The 10,532-nt window shown below is 43.6% G+C and overlaps 1 protein-coding gene across 2 annotated transcripts in view; it reads left to right on the top strand.

The window, feature by feature from the left end:
- The first annotated feature begins 9,302 nt into the window (after positions 1-9,302).
- Positions 9,303-10,532, top strand: part of MYADM (myeloid associated differentiation marker) — an 8,610-nt gene continuing 7,380 nt past the window's right edge. For both annotated transcript variants that reach the window (XM_024742205.1, XM_024742204.1), the window contains exon 1: positions 9,303-10,228. The gene's annotated coding sequence lies outside the window, so the exon portion shown is untranslated. The remainder of the gene's footprint in view (positions 10,229-10,532) is intronic.

Below are 10,532 nucleotides of genomic sequence, written 5' to 3'. Positions count from 1 at the left end.
CTCTCAACCACTGCGCCACCAGGGAAGCCCCCCAATTTTTTTTTTAAATTAAATTTTGTCAAATACTCTTCTGGCACATATGGGATAGTCACATGATTTTTTTTTCTACTTGGCTCTGTTCATAGCATAAATCTCATTAAAGATGTCCGAATATTAGCCATCCTCCCATTCCTAAAATAAACCCCACTTAGTCACAAAGTATTATTTTTTAAAATACTGCTGGAATCTGTATGCTAGTACAGGCTGGCACACTCTGAAAAACTGAGGGTTCCATTCTGAGCAAAAGGAATTAACACATTTTAATCCAATATGATGACCTCCTTGAGTGCTTGAAATGTGGCCAGTGGGACTAAGGAACTGAATTTTATTTATTTATTTTTAAAATAAATTTATTTTTATTTTTTTAATTTGTCCCCTGCATTGGCAGGTGGATTCTTAACCACTGCGCCACCAGGGACATCCTGGAACTGAATTTTAAATTTTATTTACGTTTAACTAATTTGTCTAAAAGTGAATACTCGGTTTAGTTAGTACCTTTTAAGTATGTTTGGACAACTTGGCCATGTGAATTAACCTTTTCAACTGTACATTTTATGAATTTTACGAACAGATGCCACATTTCCCTTGAAACCTTAGCATCCGAATTGGGATGTACTCTAAGTACAAAATACCAGGACTACCCTGGTGGTCCAGTGGTTGAGATTCCGAGCTTCCACTGCAGGGGTCACAGGAAACTAAGATCCCACATGCTCGGCGTGGCCAAAAAAAAAAAAAAATGCGCAAAATACCCACTGAATTTTAAAGAGAGTACAGGCTACCACCATCATCATGACCAACAAGTAGGTCTCATCGAGAAATTTTTTCCAAAAAAATCATGTAACACATATCAATAATTTGGGTTAAATATAATATGTGATTAAAGTTTACTTCGCCTGTCTCTTTATATTTTTAAATGTGGCTACTAGAAATGTGGACAGCGCTGCCCTAAGGGACACAGAAATCCATTCATCCTTTTGGTGCTTGGTGGTCTAAGAACCAGAGACACCCGATCAGAGGAAGAGGGTTGCTTAGATACGGAAGATTCTAGAGATGTGCTTCTGAGGATGGGTTTTTTGAGGCACAGAGAACATCAGGAACTGAATCACTCTGAGGATTCCTTTTGTTCAGTCCAGCAAGCGTGGACCTGGCAAAAGTCCATCCCAGTGGTATTTGGATAATTCCATTAACCATTCTCAAACATTCTAAAAATAAATTTAAAAAGAGGTTCAGGGTATTAATAATCTCCTGTTTTCCTCTCCCTTTCCATTCTGATCTTTCCAGTCTGTTCCAAGGCTCTATCTGTCTAGCGTTGTGCCAGTACCAAGTCATTCAATTACTTGGCTTCATAAATAAGTCTTTTTTTTTTTTTTTTTTGGCTGCATTGGGTCTTCGTTGCTGCTCGCAGGCTTCCTCTAGGTGCAGCAAGCGGGGCCTACTCTTCCTTGTGGTGCGCGAGCTTATTGCAGTGGCTTCTCTTGCTGCGGAGCATGGGCTCTAGGTACGGGGGCTTCAGTAGTTGTGGCATGGGGGCTCAGTAGTTGTGACTTGCGGGCTCTAGAGCGCGGCTCAGTAGTTGTGGCGCAGGGGTTTAGTTGCTCTGCGGCGTGTGGGATCTTCCCAGACCAGGGCTCGAACCCGTGTCCCCTGCATGGCAGACAAATTCTTAATCACTGCGCCACCAGGGAAGTCCCCATGAGTAAGTCTTGAAACCAAGTAGCATAAGTCTTTCAGCTTCCTTATTCTTCTTCGAGATTGGCCAGGCTCCTCTTTCTTTTAACTTTTGTGTTAAAAAACACATAACATAAAATTCACCATTTTAACCATTTTTGAGCATACACTTCAGTGGCATTAAGTACATTCACACGGTGGTGCAACCATCCCCACTATACATGTCCAGAACTTTTTCATCATCAGACTAAAACTCTGGATCTCTTAAATACTAACTCCCATTCCCTCTGCCCCCAGCCCTGTGTAAATACTATTCTACTTTCTGTCTCTATGAATTTGACTACTCTAGGTAGCTCATGTAAGTGGAATCCTACAATATTTATCCTTATGCGTCTGGCTTATTTTACTAAGCATAAGGTTTTCAAGGTTCATCCATGCTGCAGCATGTATCAGAATTTCATCCCTTTGGGGAAATGTATTACCCAGCAACATGTGACTAAAAAGAGATGTATAGAAGTTGATGAATTTGAAAGAAAATATAGGGGACTTCACCGGTGGTCCAGTGGTTAAGACTCTGTGCTTGCAATGCAGGGGGCAGGGGTTCGATCCCTGGTTGGGGAACTAAGATCCCGCATGCCACGTAGCATGGCCAAAAAAAAAAAAAAAAGAGAGAGAGAGAGAATATAGGAGGTGATGGGACTTGGTGATAGACTGGATGTGGGAGGGTATGAGAAATGACAGTATCAATGGCAAGTCTTAGAATTCTGGCTTATGCAACAGGATGGCAGGTAGTGACATTTACTGGTGATACACACAGTGCACTGGAGGAAAGATCCCCCGTTAACTTTGGATGTATGAGTTTGGACCTTTGTGACATCCAAGTGGAGACTCGGTAAGCACCGGGATATGCATGTCTGGAGGTCAGAGGAGTAATCTGAGTTGCTGTATATTCCTGTGAGTCATAGCAGAGGTTTCAGAGGTTACCAGTAGTTTCCCCCAGTTTCTTCCCTCTGTAATAGAAGATTTTTCTGGGCATCTGTTTCCCGAACTGAAGACTGTATTTCCTTTTTTTTTTTTAATTTTTATTTTATATTAGAGTATAGTTGATCAACAATGTTGTGTTAGTTTCAGGTGTACAACAGAGTAATTCAGTTATACATATACACGTATCTATTCTTTTTCAAATCTTTTCCCATTTAGGTTGTTACAGAACATTTACCAAAGTTCCCTGTGCTATACAGTAGGTCCTTGTTGGTTATTCATTTTAAATATAGCAGTGTTTAAAAAAAAAAAAAAAGACCGTATTTCCCAGTCTCCCTTACAGCTCTGTGTGGCCATGCAACTAAGTTCTGAACAGTAAGATACACAAGGAATATGTGTAGCTTCAGGATCACACACTTAAAAGGAAAGAAGCATGCCAACCCCTTCCCCTGTCCTCTTCCTGTGGCGGCAACGACAATATAGTGGTTTGATCTGGGTCATATGCTAGAGCCCACGTGGAAGCCCTTGTCAAAGGTGACAACACAACAACAGAGAATGACTCCTTGAGACCATGGAGGTATCATATCAACCTTGGATTGCCAACTCTCGGATTGCTACAAGAAAGAAAAATATACCATTACCTTTTCTAGACCTGCATTGTCCAATATGGTAGCCATGAGCCATGTGTGGCCATTGAGCATTTGAAATGCAGCTGGTATCACACACTGAAATGATAATATTTTGATAGATTGGATTAAAATAAGGTACGTTGTTAAAACTAACTCAGTTGTGTTACTTCTTTTTAATGTGGCTACTAGAAAATTTTACATTACTCGTGTGGCTCACATTATTTTTCTATTGGTCAGCGCTGGTTTAGACCATTGATATTTTGCCTTTGTTATAGCAGCTGAATGAGCATCTTCTCTACTACATGGGTCATTTACTCATCAGGGCTCCCTGAAGCCAGGGGTGTATGGAATCCCCTAGCGAGAGTATGTCGTGAGAAGTGTAGAAGTCCGGGAAAGAGCCTTGAGGAGCTCTAGTATTTAAAGGAACATGAGCTTGGGGGCTTCCCTGGTGATGCAGTGGTTGGGAGTCCGCCTGCCGATGCAGGGGACACGGGTTCGTGTCCCGGTCCGGGAAGATCCCACATGCCGCGGAGCGGCTGGGCCCGTGAGCCACGGCCGCTGAGCCTGCGCGTCCGGAGCCTGTGCTCCGCGGCGGGAGAGGCCACAACAGTGAGAGGCCCACGTACCTAAAAAAAAAAAAAAAAAAAGGAACATGAGCTTGTAAAGGAAGCCCGAAGAAGCAAGAGGAAAGCCAGGAGGACGACATGCCATACAATCCTAGAGGACAGTTTCAAGTTAGAAGGAGGGACTAACAGCATCAGTTACTTGCAAGGTCAAAAGGTTAAGAACTTAAAGAATTTTCCTTCCAATATATATTATATATATATAAGGTACACACACACACACACACACACACACACACACACAATGGAATACTACTCAGCCATAAAAAAGAAGGAAAATTTGCCATTTGCAAAAACATGGATGGACTTGGAGGGCATTATACTAAGTGAAATAGGTCAGACAGGGAAAGACAAATACTGTATGATATCACTTATATGCGGAATGTAAAAAATACAACAAGCTAGTTAATATAGCAACAACAACAAAAAAGAAACAGACTCAGATATAGAGAACAAACTAGTGGTTACCAGTGGGGAGTGCGGCGGGGGGGGCGGTATAGGGGTAGGAGATTAAGCGGTACAAGCTGTTATGTATAAAATAAGCTACAAGAACACATTGCACAGCACAGGGAATATAGCCAATATTCTATAATAACTATAAACGGAGTATAACCTTTACAAATTATGAATCACCATATTGTACACCTGTAACTTATAGAATATTGTACATCAACTACACTACAATTTTAAAAAAGGAAAAAAATGCAAAAAAATAAAGACAAGAAGAAGGATTAGCATAAAATCATCACTATTGTTCAAGAGCAGCCCTGGAAATATAGTCACATTTGGGCTTCAGTATAAGGAAGTTGAGGGGCTTACCAGTCAACGGCTTCTGTTACCTCTCTAAATAAAGAAGTAGGTCATAGGCTGAGAATGGGGGCTGAGGGCAGAGGTCGAAGAACATAAAAATTGTGTGCTTGTCCCTATGGGAATGAGAATGAGTTTACCAGATGATTGCAGTGAGATTGTGGGCAGTACTGAGGACGCATGTGAGTTTGGTCACCCTGTCTCTATGCCTTGTAATATGAGTTTCTCCAGCAATGCTTAATCGCTTAAGGGCAAGCACAGGAGGAAAAACAAAAGAAAACAAAAAACCCCTGATAGATGTGCTTTTTCTTTTTTAAATTTTTTCTTTTTAAATTTATTTATTTATTTTTTGCAGTACGCAGGCCTCTCACTGCCGTGGCCTCTCCCATTGTGGAGCACAGGCTCCGGACGCGCAGGCTCAGCGGCCATGGCTCACGGGTCCAGCCGCTCCGCGGCATGTGGGATCTTCCCGGACCGGGGCACGAACCCGTGTCCCCCGCATCGGCAGGCGGACTCTCAACCACTGCGCCACCAGGGAAGCCCGAATTTTTTCTTTTTTAAAAATTTTTATTTTATATTGGAGTATAGTTGATTTACAATGTTGTGTTAGTTTCAGGTGTAGAGCAAAGTGATTTAGTTATACATGTACATATATCTATTCTTTTTTCAGATTCTTTCCCCATATAGGTTATTACAGAATATTGAGTAGAGCTCCCTGTGCTATACAGTAGGTTCTTGTTGATGATCTATTTTATATATAGTAGTGTGTATATGTCAATCCCAAACTCCTAATTTATCCCTACCCCCTTTCCCATATGGTAACCATACGTTTGTTTTTGAAGTCTGTCAGTCTGTTTCTGTTTTGTAAATAAGTTAATTTGTGACCATTTTTAGACTCCACATATAAGTGATATCGTGTGATATTTGTCTTTATCTGTCTGCCTTACTTCGTTAGTACGATCACCTCTAGGTCCGTCCATGTTGCTGTAAATGGCATTATTTCATTCTTTTTCATGGCTAACAGTCCATTGTATATACGTACCACATCTTCTTTACCCATTCATCTGTCGATTGGACATTTAGGTTGTTTCCACTTCTTGGCTACTGTGAATAATGCTGCAATGAACATTCCAATGCATGTATCTTTTCAAATTATGGTTTTCTCCGGATGAATGCCCAGGAGTGGGATTGCTGGATCATGTGGTAGTTCTATTTAGTTTTTTTTTTTTTTTCTTTTTTTTTCTATTTAGTTTTTTAAGGAACCTCCACACTGTTCTCCATAGTGGGTGTACAAATTTACATTCCAAACAACAGTGTAGGAAGGTTCCCTTCTCTCCACACCCGCTCCAGCATTTACTGTTTGTAGACTTTTTTATGACGGCCATTCTGACCTGTGTGAGGTGATACCTCATCGTACTTTTGATTTGCATTTCTCTAATAATTAGCGATGTTGAGCAACTTTTCACATGCTTTTTGGCCATCTGTATGTCTTCTTTGGAGAAATGTCTATTTACATCATCTATAGATGGGCTCTTTCTTTTTTTATTTTCAAAGACTGGGGTGATACAAAGACAGAGGGGCAGAGGAATGTTAGATATCCTAACATGAAAAGAGGGTCATTGAAATGATGGACCGTGGAATCATATCTGAAGAAAGAGGAAAGCAAAGAAAAGAGAGGGCTGATGGACTGGGGGTACCTATCAAGTTAAGAAAAGGTCGTAAGTGGCCATTGCTGAGAAAGTAAGATAGAAGGAGAAATGGTTGATGTCTGAGAGGCGTGGAGAACTGAGTGGATAGGTGACTGCTATGGTGTGGAGGGTAATGTTCACGTGGCAGGCCTTCTAAGTCAGTGCTTCCCAGCATTTTCACATCGTGGGGCAAATAAAAACATGATAATATTTTTTGTAGCTCATGGAGATGAACAGATGAGTCTGGCAACAGCCAGAGGCAACCAGGCCACTCTGAGGGCTGGGGGAAAACAATATGACCTGTTCATGGCATATCTGGTGGGATGCTCTCTATAGAATTTCAGGAAACCATGTGGAAAATGAGGGCAAGTGACCAGGAGGTCCATAGATAACAAAAAGATGTTATGGCCAGAGAACGGATTAGGGGGAGACATCCACTTCAATACAGGCAAGGAAAGAAAGAATACAGACAGTCCCCCGCTTATGATGGTTTGACGTACAATTGTTTGATCTTACAATGGTGCAAAAACGATTTGCGTACAGTAGAAACTGTACTTCAAGTTTTGAATTTTGATCTTTTCCCAGGCTAGAGATATGCTGTATGATATGGTTCCAGAATCACCAAATTCTCCTATAAAAGCAACTTGTGCTTTCAGTACCCCATAGATTCCGTTCTGGTCAATTGCACGGATGACATCATACTGATAAGACCTTGAAAGCAGGAAAGAGCAGATAGATACACTGTATGTATTAATAAAACACACACACACACATGCCAGAGCATGGGAGATAAACCCCATAAAAATTGGGAAGCCTATCACTCAGGGACATTCCTGAGAATCCAACAGTCTGAGGACAGTGGGAATATCCCCTCCAAATAAAGGAGTTATTACATGTTGAACCCTTTACCACTACCAAATGAGATAAAATCTCCATTACAGCAGATATTCCTTAGCCTGTTTTGTTCTCACATAGGAGACACTCATAAATATATTTGTTGATAAATGCATGAAATTTTCCACTGGACCCAGAGTAAGGAAAGATCTGTGTGTTACAATGACATAAGATCTGTACATTGGGGCTTCCCTGGTGGCGCAGTGGTTAAGAATCTGTCTGCCGGGGCTTCCCTGGTGGCGCAGTGGTTGAGAGTCCGCCTGCCGATGCAGGGGACACGGGTTCGTGCCCCGGTCCAGGAAGATCCCACGTGCCGCGGAGCGGCTGGGCCCGTGAGCCATGGCCGCTGAGCCTGCGCGTCCGGAGCCTGCGCTCCGCAACGGGAGAGGCCACAACAGTGAGAGGCCCGTGTACCGCAAAAACAAAAACAAAAACAAAAAAAAAAACAAAACAAACAAACAAAAAAAGAATCTGTCTGCCAATGCAGGGGACACGGGTCCCACATGCTGCGGAGCAGCTAAGCCCCTGTGCCACAACTATTGAGCCTGCGCTCTAGAGCCCGTGAGCCACAACTACTGAGCCCATGTGCCACAACTACTGAAGCCTGCGCGCCTAGAGCCCGTGCTCCACAAGAGAAGCCACCGCAATGAGAAGCCCACGCACTGCAATGAAGAGTAGCCCCCGCTCGCCGCAACTAGAGAAAGCCTGTGCGCAGCAATGAAGACCCAATGCAGCCAAAAATAAATAAATTAAAAAAAAAAAAAGATCTGTATATTTGGTTTTTGTCCTCAGTTCCCTGCACCAAGTTCCTAAAATGCTTGTAATTTCCTGAGCGATAGGGGTGGGAGGGTTGTCTTTTGTTATTCATAATAAGCCCCCTTCAACCCTACCTGAGTTTATACTAATGAGATGACTCTTGATAGGCCCCTAGTTAGCTCTGGATGGGGGTTGGTTGCACGAAGAACCAATCATGTGATTAGAGGATTGGAACTTTCAGCCCCACTCCCTGACCTGCAGAGAGGCTAGGGAGATTGAGCTTGTTCACTGATGGCCAGTGATTTAATCAACCATGCTTCCATAATGGAAATTCCATAAACAGCCTGAACAACGGGATTCAGAAGGCTTCCAGCTTGGTAACTGCATCGCGGTGCTGGGAGGCGGTGAGCCCGGAGAGGGCATGGGAGCTTTGCATCCCTCCCCCATACCTTGCTCTGTGTATCTCTTCTGTTTGGCTGTTCCCAAGTTGCATCCTTTATAATAAGTCAGTAGTACTAAGTAAAGGGCCTTCTTGAGTTCTGCGAGCCATTCTAGCAAATTATGGAACCCAAGGAGGGAGTCCTGGGAACCCCAGTTTTCTAGCCAGTTGAAAATGAAAATTTCGTTCATTTATGAACAAATATATTTATGAATGTCTCCTATGTGAGAACAAAACAGGCTAAGGAATATCTGCTGTAATGGAGATTTTATCTCATTTGGTAGTGGTAAAGGGTTCAACATGTAATAACTCCTTTATTTGGAGGGGATATTCCCACTGTCCTCAGAAGTATGGGAGGCCTGGGACTTGTGGCTGGAGTTTGAAGTGGGGGTGGCCTTGTGGGACTGAGCCCTTAACTTGTGGGGTCTGATGATAACTCCAAGTGGTTAGTATACCCAGATTCAGAATTGAACTGAGGACTTCCCTGGTGGCACAGTGGTTAAGAATCCGCCTGCTAATGCAGGGGACACGGGTTCGAGCCCTGGTCTGGGAAGATCCCACATGCCGCGGAGCAACTAAGCCCGTGTGCCACAACTACCCAGCGCACGCGCCTAGAGCCTGTGCTCCGTAATGAGAAGCCACCGCAATGAGTAGCCCCCCGCTCAGCAACGAACACCCAATGCAGCCAAAAATAAATAAATAAATTTATTAAAAAAAAAAAAAAAAGAATTGAATCATTGGACACTCATTTCGTGTCCAGAGTTAGAGAACTGGTGGTTGATGTGAAAACAAAAACAAAAACAAAACAAAAAACCCAACACACACACACATTTGGTGTCAGAAATGTTGGGAGCAAAAACCAGTTCATAATCTGTACCCAGGTAAACTCTTCCCTCAAAACCCTCCATTACAGAGAGTGCTATTAAGACTTAAGTAGATCAGATGACTTCTGTGGCTCTCCGTCAGCTTCTTCCCCAAGTCTCCCCAGTACCTGCTTAATGGGCTTTTGAACAAAGCAGCCATGGTGGGCTATGTATGGATTTGCTTCATCAAAGCTATGGAACTTTGTCACTGATGTCGGCCCACCTTGCTGGCAGCTGCAAGCAGCGCTGGGCCCCCAGTGTGGTACGGTTTCCTAGGGAGACCAGCCAAATACCTGGTCACCCGAGGAGCACATTGGACCCTTTCCATCATGGATTGGGCAATGACTTTTTCCTGCCTGGGTTGTAATTAACTCTGGGTTGTATTTGCTTTCCTTGCCTTCCTCACTCCTGCCAACGGCAGCATCTGTGTACACGTTCAATGATCCTATTCACCGTCATGTTAACACACACAATATTGCTTCTGATCAAGGAACCCAGTTTATTAGGAAGTTAGGGGGCGGGGCCGTGTACTTGATCACCCGAAAGCAGCTACTCTCAGAGAACAGAGGCACGTCCTGTTTGAGACTGGGTTTCAGTGCCAGGTTGGAGACAGCATCTTTGGGGTTGAGTTGCTCTCCTGCAGGACGGGTAAGCACTCTGAACCAGTGGCACATACATGATGCCAGATTACACAAGACCTGGGAACCCTACGGGGTCACAACCGATGACTCACTCTTTAAATGTTTGCTTCCTGTTCCTGCTACCCTGAACTCTGCTGGTTTGAAGTTTGAATGCCTTAAAGGGGGAACACTTCCACCGGAGAGCACAACTGCAGTAAACTGTGAGTGGTGATAGCCCCTTGACTATTTGGGGTATCTCAGGAGTGACACTTCAGGGTCAAGCAAAGAGAGTGATTGATTTGGGCAAGAAGGGGGGCCTGACCCCCCGGGGGGGGATCAAGGAGGTGTGTGAATAGAACCTGGGGTCGTCCCTGGAGAACCTCCAACAAATACCATGTCCTGACTCCTTCCACATCCTGATGCAGGGCTCATAGAGACCCCCCCTCCCCTAAGCAGGGCACATAATGACAGAGAGGGTCTGTGTCTACCGCCTTTGCAGGGCACAAAAGTGGGGAAACAGGCTCC

The sequence above is a fragment of the Neophocaena asiaeorientalis genome, unplaced genomic scaffold (genome assembly GCF_003031525.2).
Source record: "Neophocaena asiaeorientalis asiaeorientalis breed wild unplaced genomic scaffold, Neophocaena_asiaeorientalis_V1.1 scaffold614, whole genome shotgun sequence".
NCBI classification, from domain to species: domain Eukaryota; kingdom Metazoa; phylum Chordata; class Mammalia; order Artiodactyla; family Phocoenidae; genus Neophocaena; species Neophocaena asiaeorientalis.
This window is presented reverse-complemented; position numbering and strand designations above follow the sequence as displayed.